This window comes from Notechis scutatus, chromosome 6 (genome assembly GCF_049901735.1).
Source record: "Notechis scutatus isolate UNSWTSFEM ecotype Mainland chromosome 6, rNotScu1.2, whole genome shotgun sequence".
In the NCBI taxonomy this organism is placed as follows: domain Eukaryota; kingdom Metazoa; phylum Chordata; class Lepidosauria; order Squamata; family Elapidae; genus Notechis; species Notechis scutatus.
The window spans coordinates 55,433,808-55,453,822 of record NC_142014.1 but is presented as its reverse complement, the minus strand read 5'-3'; the positions used below and the strand labels follow the sequence as shown (position 1 = coordinate 55,453,822).

At 37.5% G+C, this 20,015-nt stretch overlaps 1 protein-coding gene across 7 annotated transcripts in view; it reads right to left on the bottom strand.

Moving 5' to 3' along the window:
• Positions 1-17,772, bottom strand: part of MYH9 (myosin heavy chain 9) — a 68,053-nt gene extending 50,281 nt beyond the window's left edge. Inside the window, exon 1 of one of the 7 annotated variants that reach the window (XM_087968355.1) lies at positions 17,181-17,772. The gene's annotated coding sequence lies outside the window, so the exon portion shown is untranslated. Of the gene's footprint in view, positions 1-16,621; positions 16,982-17,180 lie in introns of those variants that run through there. The other 6 variants (XM_087968357.1, XM_087968360.1, XM_087968356.1 and 3 more) reach the window with 6 other exon arrangements.
• Between the last annotated feature and the right edge of the window lie 2,243 nt (positions 17,773-20,015).

Sequence of the window (20,015 nt, the reverse complement as noted above, 5' to 3'; positions counted from 1 at the left end):
CTCTGAAACACACAGGGGAAGGATCTAATAATTCTGAATTATGGTAGCCTGATATTATTTATTAAACATCTTTCTATGTTACTGTTATCAAAACAACTCTTGGCAGATTACATAAAAGGATAAGAACGGATGGAGAAAGAGGTAAGAAATGATCAAAGTGAGTGGACCATGTGGAGTTGCAATAATAACTGATAATGGTAACTGATTAATATTTGCTTAGAATAAAGTCTATTTCAAAAACATTATTTATGCATAAGTGAAATCATACAAAAAACATAACAAAGAAGCAATTATAAGTCTGAAAGAGTTGATAATTTTATTGAAAAATTATGTAGGAAAGAACCGGCTCTTACTTTCCCTCTTCCCCTCCTTTTATCATTGTTTATCAGGTATAAATATATTAATAAATGTAATACTCCTTCCACCTATTTTCTTATAAGTGGGTTAGTTATCTCAGGAATAAGAGAAAAGCTGATTATAAGGCAATGGGAATGGCTTAAGAAGAGTGTGTGATAAAGAAAGAAGAGCTAGGATCAACAGTGCATAGATGATGGATGGTAAATGAGTGGACTAAATATAACAATGAGAGACCAGTATGAGAGAAAATTGAAGTGGCAGAACACAAAATCACAAATAAATATTTGAAGAAAGAGTAAAGGAGTTGAGAGGAAAGTGGAGAAAGGGAAAGTTTTAGTTGAATAGAGTTGAGATTCTAAAAGTTTAAGAAACAAAAGACAATGATGGATGTAGTGGAAGCATGGATGAACTGCAGGGGCAAAGGGGTATAGAGAAGTACAGTGAAGATCTACATACATTTTTCTGCTTATCTCATGCCTTTAATTTTTTTTGTTTATACAGCAATATTTATTTTGAATATCTAAATGTTTTTCAACTGGGCGACAAAAGAACAGGAAGTAGATAAAATTTCTTCTCATTGTGATATTAAGTATATCAAGACAACAGCAGCACGTTAAAACTCCAACTTCTTATTTACAGAAGTAACTATGTAACTGTTTCTCCTTTTTTTAGCCATATTGAGCCTTAAGCATCAGAAAATGAATGCTTCCAGTTCCAGCTGAATTTGGTTACTTTCAATTTTAACATATTCTGAAAATATACATTTTGTGGTTAATATACTTAAAAAGATTGAAACTAAATTAAAATAACATATACCATTTAACAGTGCAAAAGCAACTAAGTTGTTTACGAAAACAACTGAAATAAAGTTATTAGCCTGAAATAAAAGCTCTGCAAATATTTCAGTTATGTAATATTATAGCCATAAATAGGAAAGTGGTATTTCAATTATCTTTCCAGAAAAAAGTTAAATGGTAAATAAATTTTGAAGTTTCATTTCTATAACATGTATGCAATTGTAATGTATGTAGTAGAGTTTCTAATTCTTCATTAGCAAATGCATAATTCGCATGCAAAATGCCCATAACCTTTCTTCCCAAAAAGTACCAGGAAACAGACGTATTTTTGGATGGTTATGATCTGTTTCTTCTTTTTAACTCTTACTTTTTCTAAATATAAGATGTCCAGATTATTTGGAGTTGGGTAACCTCAGAATTGTATTAAATAAAAATAAATAGTCATTTTGGTTTAGTGGTTAAGGCACCACCCTAGAAATCTACGGACCATGAGTTCTAGTCTCACCTTAGGCAAGAAAGCCAGCTGAATGACTCTCAACCTAAATCACCTCACAGGATTATTGTTGTTGGGCAAATATGAGGAAGAAGGTGTATTGGATATGTTTGTTGCCTTATTTGTAAAAATAATAAAAGTGGGATTCAAATAAATAAATAAAATACCAGACTAGACTGTAAGACAAATAGCTTCACATAATCAGCACTTAGTACTTACAGAATCCTAAAATCCTTAAATGAAAAGCCACTTAATAAGGATTTTATAAAATTATGCAGTCCAGATGATCAAATTGTCATAATCGATAAACACAATCAATTCTAAAGTAATCACAGAGAGAACCAGTTTGGTTTAGTAGTGGTTAGGCACCAGGCCAGAAACCAGGAGACTAACTTCTAGTCCTGCTTTAGGCATGAAAGCTGGCTGGGTGACTTTGGGCCAATTACTCACTCTCAGTCCATATGGCATGCCAAGCAACAAGCTGGTTGGTCCATTCCTGTCGCAACCAATAGATTGATTCAACAAAAGATCTTGTATTCGCAAGAAAATGCTAGGAAGAAAAATATATTCAAAGTAATCATAAAATACTCAAATAGTACTTAGTTGGGGTAATACTTTTATTTATTTTACTACAAGTAGTCCTCAACCTATTAATGGTATGCGAGAAAGACCTTGGGAGAGGAGGCTATAGATGCTGCCTAGAGCAGTGATCCCCAACCTTTTTTATGCCACGGCCCGGTATCCCCAACCTTTTTTATGGCGCGGCCCGGTACCGACATCAGCTGGGCGCCGCCATCTTGTTTTGATGAAAAAGTGAGCTCACCAGAAGCACTTTTTCATCAAAACAAGATGGCGGTGCGCAGCAAACCAGCGGCCCAGTAGGACTTGTTCCACGGACCAGTACCGGTCCGCGGACCGGTGGTTGGGGACCCCTGGCCTAGAGAACAGTCAGATAAGAGAGGGCATAGCCTGCAACAGGAATGTGAGTAGAGCAAGAGGCTCAGAAGAGATTCTCACTACTCAAGGAGATTGTGGGAGATTTATACTTTCTGCTTTGCAAGATTCTGTTAATGTAGCTTTACAACAAAATTCAATCAATTAATCTGGACATATTTGCTGTCTTCCTGGGAATGTTGACAACCCACAACCATTCATCATAAACAAGTTATCATAACGTGGCTCACACTTATGAATGATTGCAATGCTTCACAACCACATGATCGCCATTTGCAACTTTCCATGATGGCTTCCCCAAAAAGGTAATGGGTAAGCTGGAAAGGAAGAGTATAGGTCATTGGGTTATGTTTTCCTCACCTGTGCACCCCACTGCAGCCCTTCTGTGTCACACTTGTACACTGTCAATTCCAGAGCAACCTTCCTGACCTAAGCCATACCCTCATACACCCTTCACATTTCTTTGCCCTCTTCCCCATCCAGCAGCAGCGACTTTCTACCTACACGTTTGGTAGTAGGACACCCTAATACACATTTACTTATGCAAAAATCTGTCATCTTTCTAAACAGCCAAGCTTTACTTTAGAGGAAGAGTCTCCATTTAAGGGTGAAACACAGTACAACAGCAAATTACATTGACCTTCAGTATGCTTACAATTAAGTAAAGCATCTATTTATTAATTGACTGCAGCTGTTTACAGGAGAGAATGTAGGGTTGTTATGTCTGGTGGATCTCCTGAGCATTCAAGGACTCCTCCTTCTGAATATCTACAGCATAGTTTATATGCACTTCTATTCCAAGACACTTCTACAAGGCAATTCCATTTTGGGTTAATTCATCAGATTAAAAAATATTTACCAATCGAATAAAACATATATTTGATGAAGGACTGCTTGCCCTTCTCTCTACCCTATGTAGGAAAAAAAAACAATTACATGGGAAAATAAATTCTTTTAAATGGGGAATAGGGAGTTAAATATAAATTTAATGAATGAAGCATAAACTCCTTAAAACCTAAGCATATGCAGGCCAAAGAATCCAATTTAAGACTGAGAGCTTTAAAATAATCTCAGATTCAGGATGTTGTTGATGATAACATGTCCTTCATAATTTGTTGGTACAGAAGTGCTTTCCACAGCAGTTTCATTTTTTCAGACACTCATATTCCCACCAATGTGTGATTAATTGTACAAAATTCAAGTCTAACTGATCTGCTTCATGTATTATACTATTTCTGAAAAATATTTCATATTTTTTTCACTTGGCCTTTAAGCAATGAATAGTTCTTCTGCAGGAAATCCACTGTCCTGTGTTCATCCTGGCAATTAGTGAAAAAAATTGCTAGTATTTTACATCAAGTGCCATAAGCAAAATTGACGAAGTTAAATGTGATAACTGGAACTAAATGTGGAGCAATTCAAGACAAATACAAATAAACAAACAATAAATAAATAACTCAGGCAAGAGAACAATTGATATCAAACTCAGAACACTCTAAAAATGAAATTTTGTAAGTAATATTATTGCTAACATGCAACGGATTTTAATCTTCCTATGTATATATACTTATGTGACAGTAATAGTCCAGTCTTCATGAAGTCCTACAAAGCAAGGAATTTAAGAATTCACTGAAAACAATTATGCAGGGACAAACTATTTTTACCTAGATTTTTCCACACTATTATCATCTGTCCCAAGCTAACTTTCTCATTAGTGATAGCAATGTAAAATTAGTAGTACCCACAAGAAGAGCTTCAGATTACATGAATGGATACAAGAAGGATCCATCATAAAAACCAGCACCCAAGTCTTTTGGGGAGCAATGATAATTTGAATTAAGATTGCATTACCCAAGTTCATAAAACTGAGACCTGAACATAGAATCCTACTTCATCAGTTTCATTGTGTCACACACCCACACTGTTCTATCATGAATCCATGCTCTGCAGCACTTGTACTTCTGTGTTCCAGACTATTTTAAGAAAGCCTGGTTAAAAATATATATTCCCCAGAAGTCTGAATTTGGCATTTACAAGATGTGTTTCAGACAAACCAAAAACCAAATATGACCTCAGGGCCATGGGAATAATGAGAAAGTAAAATAGTTTCATCAGGGAATCCTAAAATCTCATTTACTTATATTTATTTATATATCAGAGAAACAACATATTTATCTTGTTAGAAGTATTTATATTACCCTACTGGCCTCTTGGTTATATGGTATGACAATGGTCCCCAAACCTTTTGGCTCCAGAGACCGGTTTCATGGAAGACCATTTTTCCATGGACCCGGCGGGGGGAGAGAAGCAGAGCTAGGGGCAACCTGTGCTTGGATTTTACCAGGGTAATTAATTCCTTGATGCTCGACTGACGCTCCTGGGATAGGTAAACCTTGCAATCCAAAGTACCTATTATGGATCCCAGATAGAACTTGCTGAACGGAGCCCCGCAGCAGTAGGGGTGAAAGTGGCCTCTGGGGCCGCTCTGGGTCTCTGGGCAGTTGCTGCGATTTCTTCAGTTATTGGGAAGAGAGAGAAAAAATTTCTTCCCTCAGCCATGTCAGAAGGCAGCTGTTTCTTGTAACAGGAATTGCTCTTCAGCTCCCCCAGTGGAATTGCCTTCTGTCAGTCTGACAAGTCCTAGCTCTTCTAATGGCGGTTCCTCTTTTTGGCGGGAATCTGTCACCGTCCTATTTGGAATAGCTTCAGGGATCTTCTGAGCTGCTTCTTGCTGTCCCTTAGCCCACAACCTGTTCAGCGCCCTGTCCCTATAGCGCTCATCGCACTCTGCTGCCTTGGAGCTCTTTCGAGACCCCTCAGCCTTGGCTTTTGGCTTGGAGACTTCAGAGGAAGCTAAAGGGGTTGGAGCCTCAGGGCTGAGAGGCATAACGGCCTATGAGCAGTTTCCTCTGCTCTTCTGTTCGCGCGACCAGCACTGTCAGTTGAATCCGCTATTTTTTATTTTGCCTAAGTTGTCAGGCAGCCTGCGTTCCCTGGAATTTACTCCTGCACTTATGTGTGTAAGTGCCCAAACAGGCAATCCACCAGAAAAATCACTAATCAGAGGAGCTGTCAAGTTTTCTTTCTTCTTTGTTAACAGCTCTCTTCGTGGCCCTTAGCCAGATGCCATGGTAAATCTAATAGCTGTCAATTGGCACTTCAAAAGTGTGCAAAAGCCCTCCAAGCCTTAAACGGTCCACAGTGTGGAGGTTAGCTCAATCATACCAACCGTGGTAATTGCCACCATACTTGATTGCCCTCAGCTGATCTGACCCCAGCCAATCCGGGCTGAAGCCCTGACTGACTGTCTTTTTGACAGCCACCCAGATGGTAGACCGGGAGCCAGCTGTCATCTTGATAGTGTTCAGGTTTGGGTTCGACTGATATTTGTTGTTTTAATGTTCTAATTTTTGGAGCAATCGAAAACACGCTGTCCTAGCTGCTTGACTGAGTCTAATTCTGGGGACTGTTGGTAACAGGGGAGCGTCCTCACAGATCTGACAGACTCAGTCCAATCAGCTAGCAGCATGAGGTCAACCCAATCCTGGATGCTATCTCCACCACAAAGGAGAATACCATAGGCAACCTACTGGAAAAAGATACAATATTTTTTTCTGTTACACTTAAAAACTTTCAAGGAAACATTATGTGATAGGTTGGAAGGTTTCATACCCTAAAAATACAAACTAGTTTGTTATTTTTTTCAAACAAACATGAAGTCATACTGAACTTTTTGCAACCTATAGGGTAAAAGTTCTTTATATGCTTATAGTTAGGTAGTTCTGCTAATGAAACTATATTTCTTTCCCTAGGTACTAAAGGTAAGAAAAAACATAACCATACAGCAACAAAAAGAAGTCATAAATTATAACTAAATAACAGATGCTGTAAAATTAATAAGGCCATTATGTAGATCAAGTGAAAACTACAGGGTGAAATAGACTCTGATTGTGAAAACTGATACAGAATTATACAGCCTGGTTTATTGGCTATTCTACAGCATCTGCATGGATGTTGAACCTCCCATTTCTAAGGACTATATCTAGGTAGTTGTTCCGATAGTATTTGTCATTAGTGACAAAAACACAATGCTGCATTTACTTTTGACATCAAAATCTAAAACCATGTTGTCATTCATTCATTCATTCATCTTTTTCACTATTTCAGTGACTCTGGGCAGCTTACAATTCTTCACAGCAGGAAGTCTGTTTCTGTAGAATTTCTGCGTAATACTCACAATTAATTATTGTGAGTTGGTTCCCAAATATTAGAAAGGCTTATTTGGCATTTTCTATATACAGCTTTTCAAGCAGATATATTTAATGTAAGAACTACTCTAAAGGTACTTTCATTTATTCAATTTAATGTCATAGACCAAATACAGGAGGAAAGGAGGGAAATGGGATTTCTGTTGCTGTTATTTAAAAGTTGACTAAAAATAAAAGGCATAAAAGAATTTGGATTCTCAACTTAAAGGCAGCGAAGCAGAATTTGGTCACTGCCAGAGATGCAAGATTATAACTGATCGGCTAGCAGCACTTGAGTATTTAAAAAGTCTATAAAAGAAGTGAAATGTACAAGTTCCTAGTACTAAATTAGTCATTAACTGAGATGACCAGTACGGCAATAAACTCCTTGACTTTTCAAGCTATGAAACAAGAATCAATTAGATTACTAATATCCTGTTAGTAATGATGCAAAGCAAAAGTGACGCTAAGGCAAGACTACAGCAGGCAAAATTGAACAAGTGGGAAAACCCATTTTCTAGCAGGCATCAGAACACCGTGCACTATAATCCACAATATATTAATATTTAAATGTTGTCTTCAGATACAGACATGTAATTAACCCTTCTTAATTCAACCTTCATTTTGGCAAAGGAAGTCTCTCTCTCTTTCTCATCAGCCTTATTCAACCTCATGGGATTTTTATGCAGAAAAACAGGAGGAAGAAGGAATATTATATGTTTGCTGCCTTGAGTTGATGATAAAAATAATAAAAGTGGGATAAAAAATCTTTTTAAAAACCCTACAATAGGAAATCTAATTAGTTTAATCCTAGATAACCGAGTAGATGATTTCAGCCTGGAGCAATCACTGGTTTAAAACCTCTTTCAATTGAGCAAGGGTGTTTGAAGAAAAAGTGTCCTGTTTTTCTAATCTCTTTAAAATTGTGTAGGATTTAAAACCTTCCCATTACATAATGTGTAGGGTGAAGTGTTGAAACATTTAACATGAATTAATCTGTACTCTTATTGTAAAATCAAAATCTGCAGCAAGGAAGACTGAATTGCAAAACTCAGTAAAACAAATAAATGTTTATTAGAAGAAAACAGTCTCAGGCAGTGCAAATATTACTGAAATACAATTCCCAGCATGACCGATACAGTAGTGGAAGCCAACAGCATCTGGAAGACCATGTATTTGCCGTCACTGATTTAATCATGGGCAATTCATACTTGATGAAAAATCTAACTTTTCAAATCTACTTGGCATGAAAGCACTCCCTATTCTTTATAAAGAAAAGAACAGAAATAATTCTGGCATTTAAGTATTTTACAAATATTGTCTAAAAATTAATATAAAAATCTAAATTGCTTTTCTACCTCAAGGCCAACCTATGACTGAGGCTGGATCAAAGATATTTGGAAAAAAAATAGTATTTTCTCAGTATTAGTACATATTAGTATTAGTGTTTTAATCCAATCCGTAGTAGATGCTTCTCAGTCAAGATTCAAGCCAGGTCATGGGATTGAGATGACACTGATGACCATGAAAGTGGAATGTACCCATCCATCCTTTTTCTTCTTGCTTTCTCAGCAGCCTTCAATACCATCAATCATGCTGTCCTTCTGGACTGCTGTTCCAATCCTTGAATGCAAGGATTTGTAAAGGTTGCACGTTGCTGGCCTTGCTTTCAAGGGGTGGCAAAAAGACCCCTTGGAGGCAGTGGTTTTCCAGTGCCATTCTTCAGGAAGAAACAGATTTGCATTAAATGGCTCTAAAATAGTTTAGGAAAATCTATGTAGGGGTAAGTAAGAAAAGTGAGGAAGAAAAAATAATGACTGCCAAGTTATAGTATTCTAATAAGCTTAGCTGGATAAGCCAGCTTTATTAAAAGCAATGTTTGTGATGCAGTGGTTAAGGTGTTGGATTAGAAGCAAGGAGATCCAGTTCTAGCCTATCCTCATCCATTTAAACTCACCAGGTGACTTTGGGCCAGTCACATTCACTCAGGGTACCCCATGGGATCGTGGTTGTGGGAAAAACAAAAAAAGGGAATAATATGTATGCTGTCTTAATAGCAATAGCAGTTAGACTTACTGTATATACCACTTTACAGTGATTTACAGCCCTCTTTAAGCAGTTTACCAAGTCAGCATATTGCCCCCAACAATTTGGGGCCTCATTTTATCAACCTTGGAAGGATGGAAGGCCAAGTCAACCTTGAGCCTGGTGAGATTTCAACTGCCAAATTGCAGGCAGCCAGCAGGCAGCAGAAGTAGCCTGCAGTACTGCACTCTAACCACTGTGCCATCGTGGCTTAAGCTCGGAAATAAAAGGTTGTTAAAATTCAAATCAAATAAGTAACATTACCTACTTTTCATCAAAATCACCACTAAAGAAAAATATGACATAAATCAAAGAAATGTTTTACAGTACAGAGAATCCGTGAAAAAAAGCACTTGGAAGGGACAAAGTAGGGGAAATTAATGTGATAGCAAATGGCAAACTAAGCAAATGTTAGGCCACACTGTACTCAAAAGTGAAACTGATAGGAATTGACTGAGCTTGCAAAGCACAGAAACTGTTAAAAAGAAATGGCATTTTGTCTTCAGGAGACAGGTTATAAAAATAGTTCAAGCTTCATTTTTAGCACACTTAAGCTCAACTTTTAACAACCCAATACTTAAAAGTCTGGAATATATTTTATTCCAAATTAAATCTAACATAATATACTTTCTGTAACTTTTATTTCCTGTTACTATATGTGCAGTACATGCCTTCTTGGTAGAGAAGAGACAGCGTTCCACAAGGAAAACATTCCAGAAGGAGAACACATTCTTTGTGACCACTCTCTTACTTCAAGACGAGAACAGCACTTTCATAAACTACAGCCCATCCCTGCTGCTTAAAGGATTTGGCTCATGTCTCCCAAGCAAGAGGGGCTTCGAGATAGGCCCAAGGCGTTGTTTATGATGGAATAAACAAAGCAAAAATTCTTTCTTTCCTCACAGACTTTAAGCATATCTAAACTACTGCCAACAATAACTACACAGCACATTACCAACCAGAGCCAGTAACTTAATTCTATTCTTCTGCTTAGGCAGCAACTGTATTCCCATCCATTTAGATCTGAAAACTGGACTGCCCATTTTCCTGCTAATCCCCAGTCTCCATAATCTGTATCAACATCAAACTTGCTACCTCTAAATACGTATCTCAGAACTTAAATCTCTCCTACAACTATAAATTATAATTCATATCAGTTACACCAGTACAGGTACCCACAGATGTAGCATTTCTTAACAGGCTTCCTAGATTCCAGGTGGAAATATATACAATGGTAGTAACTCCATCTCTATTTAGAGTTTATTTCCATTCAAGGGCATAAGCAAGATGGGGCAGGAGATTTTTGGAGATGGAAAAAAAATAGGGAGTGATGCCTCTCTTCATCGCAGGGCCCCACCATCAGCTACAGTATATGGTTATGGTAGATTATATATAAAAGAAAATTAATTGGAAGAAGACAGTTCAATGGGCAGATGATCAGCAGGCTTCTGTACTTCAAGGCCCAGAGCCCAGATGATTTTATTTCTATCTTGTCTTTTGTACCAGAACTCAAAACAATATGAAGATTATGTGCAAAGTTCGAGGTCTTGAAAATGCAACTGGGTGTTGGCTACAGAAAGCTATTTAATATAATTGCTTTTGCAAACGGAAAATCAAGAGACACTTTCAGACTCATTAGCAATTACACTTGGTTGTGTCTACTATTAATATGAGTCACAAACCAACATGTTTTGAGGCCACACTAGTCATGATCCATTAGAGTTCAACAGATTAATGAGGAAACTACCCACCAACTGCCAGCTGGGTTCACAAACCAGACTAACCTCAAATCAAACCAACAATTTAGCAACATAAGGTGAGAGGTATTTTAGAAACAGAAAGGATGGTTCAATCATAGGCTTGAACCCCACAGACCTTCCCCTGCTTTTTTCCGCCTTTTTAATCTGCCAAATTCACTTAGAGCTCTGAGAATAGCATTGAGTTGTGTTGCTCCATGCTAAGCATGGAAAACTGCTACCGTCTTTTGTAATTTGGACTTTAACCCAGAAGAAAATGTTGGCCAATCAGCCAAATATAGCTCATTTGTTTAAACTCAGGGTTTCCTACTAAATGTCACTTTGTTTGCATCAAAAAAATACAATAGCAAATATAAGCAGTGTTTGCATCTGAACTGGTACTATATTTGTTACAGAAAATCTGCATTCTTTAATTGAATTTTCTCTAAAACAGACCATTTCATCTGCTCTGTTAATTGAAGCAATTTTGCATTTAGTCTCCTTATAAAATATTGAACACAATGTTATTGTTAAAAATAAATATTTTATTTTCATACAGTTGTAGCAATCAGTTAATAAAATGTTTAGGCGATTTTAATATGGAAAATCAAGTTTTAATTAAGAGAATTTGTAACCATTTGAATCCTCTTGCCCAGCCTCGCTAAGAACACACACTTCATAGGCCTAGTCTACACACAATTAATATTGCTTCTTCTAGAGCAGATATATTGTATAAGCTTAGATTAAAAGCAAGCAAGCAATGATTGTTCTGCATACTTGTGGGATAAAAGGTAATGGTCTCTCTTAAGTCAAACTTGACTCCTAGTGACTATGTGGATGTGTCCATATCCTTTTATTGGCAATTATAAGGAAACAGTTTGGTTTGTCATTGTCTTCTTCCATGATGTTTTTTCCTAGTCTAATCCGAGTATTCAGTGGATACCAATATAAATAATCATGTTAACCCCATTCTACTTTTTCAATACAATCTAAGGTCAACTAGTGCTTTACAAACAAAACTGTTTTCCATCAAGCCAATATAGTTATGATTTTTTCTAATTTCTGTCACAGAAATCAATGCAAAAATACTTTGGAAACTGGTTATTGCTTAATCAGATCGGACAAGACAGCATAAAAGAAATAACTAATAAATATTGGTATTAGCAATGCACTATTTAGTGTACAATTTTAGGAATGTCCATAGCTGTTGCTGGATTATTAACTTTTGCCATAAAGACAATCTGTAGTTCTCCTGATGTTACTGGACCCAGTTCCCATTAACTCAGTCAACATGTCAAATAAACAAGTACTGGAGCAGGCAGATTGCTCAGATGAGACACAGAGGCTTCTTTGACACTTTTGTAACAACACAAAATCCATATTCATCTTGTAGGGGAAGTACTTAAAACAAAAGATTAAAAAGTTAATTTTCAATTCATCAGCAAAACTGTTACAATGTAAATATAACATGAATTGTATTATTTCATGACATCTCTCCCCAAAAAACAATTATTATTTGGAAAACAGGCATCCAATCCACAGTCCATAGAAAATTTCTACTACTTTTTTTTAACCAAATATAGCTTTACAAAGGCTATGTTTAAATAATTTCTAAATACATAGTTAATGAGTCATGGTATTCTGATCTAACCAATTGTCTAGTTTTGCAAAGCGCATTGTTCCACTAACTAATCGACAGCAAAGCCCATAAGCTAGCTAACTACATTTTGGCCTAACAGGCCATATAAACTCAGACACTACATTACTACATCACTGCTTCTTTATTGCTGGTAAATTCCATCTCAGAGAACCCAGCATACTCCAGGGAGGTCTAGTCATAAGATTATTTTGCAGCTGCATACATTGACCATTCTTGCTCTAGCTCTTTATAATTTTCTTGGAAGGTGGCTTCCTACTTTAGATTTCTCAGATAAGAAATAAATGCAATCATAAATCAGTTAGAATGCCATTACATCACCACCCACACACCATTGATAGTGATAGAGGCAGTCAAATCAGTGTGCCAATTTTTATCAGAGACTATCCAAAATGGTAAGTCTGGTACCACACTCTCTTCCTGACAGGTGTTCTTGCCCAGGCTCACACCTGATCCTCCATCTACCATGTCTCACATAATTTCTTTCCCTCCAGCCTTCCCCAGCTATTGGGGAAACCCTTCCACTTTTCAGCCTTTCTGGACACTCAAAAATGTGTAACTCCCTTCAACTCAAACTTTGAGCACTCCAGGTGTACAGGTGAGAAAGTTTTTCTCATATACTGTATATTCTATGTCAGGCACACATTTAAGTAAGAATAGGAAAGAAAATGCTTCCCACAAAGTTATTAAAGCTAAGTTCTACTAGAAAGCAAATCCTACATTGAAAATACAATTGGCTTCTGACATTTCTCGAGACTGGTGAAAATAAAGTTCTTCTGAATCCTAGGCTAGTTTATTAAGAGCGCACTTTCCAAAAGAAAACAACTTGAGTGTTGTTACAGAAAGTTAAGTATGTACCCTAGACTAAAAAGGAAGAATGAATTCCTGCCTACTTTTTTCCTATTGAACGCTAGCTGCCTCTGGGAACACAAAGCAAATTGCAACACATGAACTTTAAGGCAAGTAGTTCTAGCGCTCCTTCACTTCAACAAGAGGCCAAAACATTCCATTCAGTAGCACTTTCCAGTCAAAGATGTTTTTGAAATCAAAAAGATTTGCCATATCACTAAAGTAAGCGTAGATTTACAATGGCTTAAAACAAAGCTAGAATCAGCCCAACATCCACCCATGATGGAAAAAAGGGGAGCAGAAACTCTCTCGTGTATCCTGGAAGCAATCTTTCTCCAATATGGCACCTCATAAACTACTGCAGTGAATTCCCATGTGCATTTTTGTTTCCTGCATTAGGGCAGCACTGACTCATTTCTTTCCAGAATTTAAGATAATACCACATAAATCTGCAAGCTATCCTCATTCAGTACTTTGGCAAGTTCTGAGAGTGACACAAAATGCTGAAATGTTCTCTGTAGTTAAGAAAAAAGGCCACTGGATTAAGTCACTGAAATAGTATATCTAACAGAAGCAAAAATCAGCATATTTTCAAAAAGTACTTCAAGCACATTTATGTGTTCTTCAATTCTATCTTAAGACCAATAGTTGGAATATTTTAAATAAAAAAACTAACTCCCAGGGGTGAAATTCAAATTTTTTCCCTCCCAGCTCTGTGGGTGTGGCCCATTATTAGCAAGGGTGTGTGTGTGTGTGTGTGTGTGTGTGTGTGTGTGTGATTTTTTTACTGATTCAAATCGTCCGTACCACCTCTCCCAGGCCAGCAGAAGTGGTTGAATTTCACCCCTGCTACGGAATCATATCCAAAAGTAAAATAATTCCTTTCTCCTACCAAACAAACAAACAAACAAAAAAACATGACAAAGTTTTACACATGGGGGAACAATCACAATTGCATAAGTATATAACAGAATATTTATGCTATAATTCTGTGAGTTAATTTACTGTTTTGTAATTAATGCCAAAAAATCAAAAACTATGTCAACTGCTGTTCAAATATTCCACAACTATCAACACTTAGGCTTTTTGAACAATGTAGATCTCATGCTATCTTGAGAAATGTTTGGAAAAGACAGATTTTATATTATTATTTTTCTTGGTCTCAAATTAGTAGTAATATATTTACTGGCAACCATAGGTTTTAGTATCAAATTATTTTTGGGGGTTTATAGTCATATTTTAAAAAGTAACTAGGAATTATGTAAATAATTTCCAAACAGGCATTTTTTACATTATTAATCACCAAACAGAATGACAATTTCATCTTTAAGTTATGAAGTGCAATGATGTGCACATGGCATAATATACCAATGATCACTAGGACTATTCCTTTACTATCAATTGTTTAAATCAAGGTAAATGCACACAAGTTTTGGAGAGAGGGGAGTGGGGTAACAGGTTTTGTATTAAAATATTATGAAGGTCAAAGTCAAAGGTTATGTATTAAAATATTATGAAGGTCAAATTTATCACTCAGATATTGAGAAAAATTGACATATAGTAATTCTTTGTACATATGGTAATTAAATATTGCCTAGTCTCTTTTGCATGTTGTAACTATTATCCAAACTTTGCTAGAGAGTTAACTATTATCAAAGTAATCAGAAATATAATACTGCTCTATCAAACATAAAAGTGTAGCTCTATAGAATTGTTTGTTGCCTTCATCACAGTAGGTGGCAGCAACTAGCCAACCTTGCCTGGTTTTGAAAATGCAAAGCAAGATTGAACCTGGTCAGGACACAAGAAAATTGCAGGGTATATTAGATTTAAAAAAAAAAGAATAAACTTTTCAGAAGAATGCAATAACAAAACATACATACACTAAGAATGAAATGCTGCTGCTGTTATGCTGCTGTTAATATAATCCTGTTAAACAGTTGTTTCCAAAACTTTGTAAACAAAGGTTTAGTTACATTTCCCAAACTTTAATAACAAGCAAGCTGACATCAACTTCAAATATATAAAATTATATGTGACCTCATAAAAGGATAATTATATAATATATTGGAATTTGAAGTCATTCAGCTAACAAATTAATGAATTGATTTTAAAATTATTTTATTTCAGTTGAATATATAAGTACTGTATGGCACCAAATTTCCAGGCAGCAACTTTATATATTAAACAATATTAGTCTCCACACACAGCAACTGCATGAATCAGACAGTATGAGCCTGTGCGAAGGTCTGCAGTTTTCACTGAAATGGCAAAGTACCTGAACCTATTTTTCACCTGGTGACTAAGTTAGAAATCTCTCTATGCAAGCAGTAACTGATTACACAGCTGTTACTTGCAGTCAATTGTAACACACCTATCCTTGAGGGGAGAAACTATATTTGCAGGATTATGTTAATCTAAGAATCTATGCTCGTTCATTAGTTTTTCTCAAAAAGGGAACATGCTTATTTTATCACCCCAATTTTTCACTTACATAACTTAAAGGGTAGTACTAGTAAAAATGCTCAGAAATAAATATCAGAAAAATATTTTACCATTTGCAAAAGCTATTCCATAAATCCTGAATTACACTGCAGTATAAGCAGGTTTATATATACTCAAGGGTTATTTGTGGCCAGTTCAGGTATTAATTATACACATGGAAGTCACTATTCCAGATAAACACAACTATGATGCTATTTTTCTCAAATGTGCCAGCAAGTTAGACTGCATGTTGCTAAATACAGTTACCCTTGCAGAAATGAATTACATTCCACAACTTTTTAAACACTGCATGAAAGTATTCATTTTAATCTATGCCACTTAGGTATGTGATCTAAAGTGTGTAATGTAAAAGACAGGATACAAGCATTAAATTATATACTGAAAGAAAATACAAAAATGCAAAGTTCATCCAATCCATTTTTGTTAAATAGCATATAAACTCTTCTACTGGAAGAGATTACTGTAGCAATCAAGGTTTGAAATTACAATGTTACTCTACATTGAAAAGATAACCAATGTGCGCTTGACAAGTTACTGTGCAATTTGAAGGATGGTTTTCTCTCAATACTTTTAAGCATCCAGACCATAACTTTAAAAATTGCAACAACAATGGAAAAGTGACAAATGCACACAACCTCCAGTGTTAAAAAAAACCCTTGTTCCAGTCACACAATGCAGCATGAGCAAGTAATGTCAGATAGGGATAAATCAGCATCTCAAAGCATATGTATCTATGTTTGATTTTTATTCTAAATGTACCATTTCTTTTAGCGGCATATGAGCAAGAAAAGCAGCTGCAATGTTCTTCCAGGTGTGTTCTCTCTTTCTTTCTCTCTCTCTCTCTCTCTCTCCCCCTATCTATCTATCTATATCTTCAATCAATCATTTTCCCGTTTCTATGATGGCTTTGGCACGACTTAGCTATGCATGCAGAACCCTACCAGATGTGAAGAAAAGCTGACCCAGCAGGCCTATTTCACCGCCTTTTTAATCAACCCCCCAAAAGTAAAAAGCTCGCTGAGAGAAGAGATAGAGTGAATCTCCATCCGACTTAATAATGGGGTAAGCAAAGCTGCAGGCTCCAACTTTCAAGCTTCGTCTTGCCCCGTCACTCCTTCCTTCCTCCTTCCTTCCCTGCCTTGTCTAACGCAGAGTTAACGAGGAAGTCAAGTTGGGCGGGCGGAAGCCGAGCCCATTGCAATGCCTGCCACAAGATTGCCAGCCCGTGACTCAGATCGCCGACCTGACAGCAGCTGCCACCCCAATTAAGCGCTCTTTCTCTCCGCTATTTCCCCCCAAAAAAGGGCCTTCCAAGCAACTTAAGGGGGGAGCGTCGCAAAGCCTCCCCCCCACGATCAGTTAAGGTGCGGGGACCAATTGCAAGCGCGGACGCGAGAGGAAAGCAGATTTAACCGTTTACCAAGGAAGCCTTTTAAAAAAATCTAGTCGTTTGAAAAGAGAGTAAGAGAAAGGTAAGGGGGGTGGGGGTGGAGAAATCACCTGACCGGCTGCTTTTTCTCAGCCCACCTTCAGTTTAAAATTCTTTCTGTCCGGTGGGAAGGGTGAAGTCGGAGCAAGGCAAGACTAGCATCAGAGAAAGAAAACGTGGGAGCAACCGGTCCCTTGGCCCTGCGCGTGGAAGAGGCTTCTTTAGCCCCAGGCAGAGGTGAAAGGCTACACCTTCCCCAAAAGGCAACGTCCACAATGGGTGGCACTTCCCGGACTCCAGCGCACTTGGCATAAAAAGGAAATGTAGAAGTTAAGCCACACCCGCCCGCCTCTCAATGAACCTTTCACCCGCGGGCGCCAAACTGAAAATCATGCGCCGTATTGTACGTTTCCCGTCCTTTCCCGCACCAATTCCAAGCTGGGACTTCACCTGAGTCCGGCCAAAAGCTTTAAGACGAGACGACGCGACTCCTTTTTCTTACGCCAGGAAGACTAGAGTTGATAACTAATACCTTCTCGGAGAGCCCCAGCGCCCCACCCGCTGCGTTGTTCCAGCTTCAACGCCTCTAACTCACCGGCAGCAGCGAGGTTTCAAGCCGGGAGGGAGTGGCCACCGCTAAGGTCTGAAACATCCACTTGCGGCATCCTCAGCCAATAAGAACAGCAGTTTGCTCTGACAGAGAGCCAGTTTCCGCCAATGGAGACTCAAGTAGAGGGTGGTGTTTCAAAGGAGGCGTAAGACTTTTTTTTAATCTTCTCAACTGACGCCCTAGCTCCCGCTCTTCAATTAGCCTCCCTCCCACCCACCCCCGCCGCCAGAAATGGCCACAGCCAATAGACTCGCATTCGAGAAAGAGCAAAGAGTGGCATCTTGGAGAACCAATGCATTTTGGAGAAAGAGGGCGGTTCTTCGAAGGTCAATCTTTAGTGCTTCGGTGATTGTTTGAGGCGTGGCCACCAGTAGCACAGTGGTGGGAAATGACTGCAGAGGGAACAAACGCCTGTCATCCATGTTTAGCTCAATTCACCTTCTTGGCTGCTCAAATTCTATCCAGGCTTACTCAGAAGAAAGCCCCATTGTTTTAATGTGGCAAATAAGTATAAGGACGATTGCCGCTTTAAACAACATAAAAAGCCATTTATTCATTTAGATACATTAAATTACACCTGATATTTACACTCCTAAATTGGATTTTAATCTTCGTTTAATCCCATGTGCTCTGTCTGGAAGTCTTGGTCTTCTCTTTGATAGGTGTATTAAACACAGTCCTTCCTCACTTCTTTAAAAAAAAGATGGATATAGCATAATGCCTTCTCTCTTGTTTGGGTGGTTTTATGTTTTTTCTTACTCTCACTTTCATATAGTATTTGACAGCAACAGTACTCACCTCTCTTTGCTTGGAAAAAGTAATTTAAGTCACTAAATTAGCTTCCTTTTTTCTGTAAGATTCCATATACATTTCTCATTCTTCCTTAAAACTTTTTAGAGAACTTACAGTAGTTTGCTCGTTTTATTTTTGTGATATTATTATTTTTCACATTTCTATCCTGCTGCAATCTAGAGATACCTATACTGTATACTAAAACATTTTGTGTGTCAGTCTATCGCTCTCTTCTGTCCCTTTTCAGCCACTTGGTGTCTAGTTTTGGTTTTCCAAACACCTGCTTCCATTTCCCTTATTTCAACTTCTTCCTGAAGAGCCATGTTTTTCTGGAAAGGCTTTACAAGAAACCGCAACACTATACCAAAGGATGTTTAATGAAAATAATTGGATGTTCTTCACATTATTTTTCCCTATTATTTCCCTCCTTTTTTCCAGAACCTGTTATTTAGTTATTAACACTAAACAATCCAGTCAAGGTCTATTTTTAGGTGAACTATACATTGTCAATCCAGCATTGGGGATATTCATAATAGAACATGGTAGAGATTGGTGTCTTTATGGTCTCTAGAATTTGATGATAAAAAAATTGCCAATGCCTCTGAATCCCCTAGAGTCCTGTTAATGAATTCATGGGTGGACTTCAACTCCCAGAATTCCCCAGCCATCTATACTATGTTTTAGTTTATAAAAGTTGCAAAGTTTAGTTTAGTTATGCTGCAAAGAGTTAGGCATGAGGAGTGAAGAGGTACCATCGATATCATTTACAAAGTTATGAAATTTAAGTGGAGTGTTTAGAGATATTTTTAAAAGTCTAATTCTCAAAATTAGAGAGAAACAAATGTAAAATTTTTTTTAAAAAAACAGGATAGGAATGATCTATGTCCATTGTAAATATCCAGATGTTGATAACCCAAATGTAATAGAACAAATAATTAAATGCTATAGAGCAGCAGTCCCCAACTCTTCTGGCTCAGAAGAAAATCTGTCTTCCACAGAGGATGGGGGGAATGATTTAGGGGGAACCTAAATCCTATGCATGGACAAGTGAAGCTTTGCTTGCTCATCTGCTGCTTGTGCAGCCCGGTTTCCAACAAGCTGCAGGCTGGTACCAGTCCAAGGCCCAGGTACTGTAGGAGTATCAGGTACTGTAACAAGGGGTTAAAAAAAAAGTCAAGATACTGCTTCTCGCTGCATTTTTGACACATATCCCTATAGATGCCCCTGAAATTATGCACAGGAGCCTTCCCAAGACAGCTGAACTATCTATAAATATGGAATTTGTTATCACCATATTTGGTGAGGTACCAGGTTGTGAGGGAGGGGGGTTACTATTGTGAAACCTGAAAAAGGAATCAGAGAATAAAACAATAGGCATTGTTTTATATGGCAGGCTTTCCTAACTCAGTATTCTCCAAATTACTTCAGCTACCATTATAACAACAGGATTAATGGAATTTGGAATCTGACAATGGTGCAAGACCACATTTTGCGGAAGGCTGAA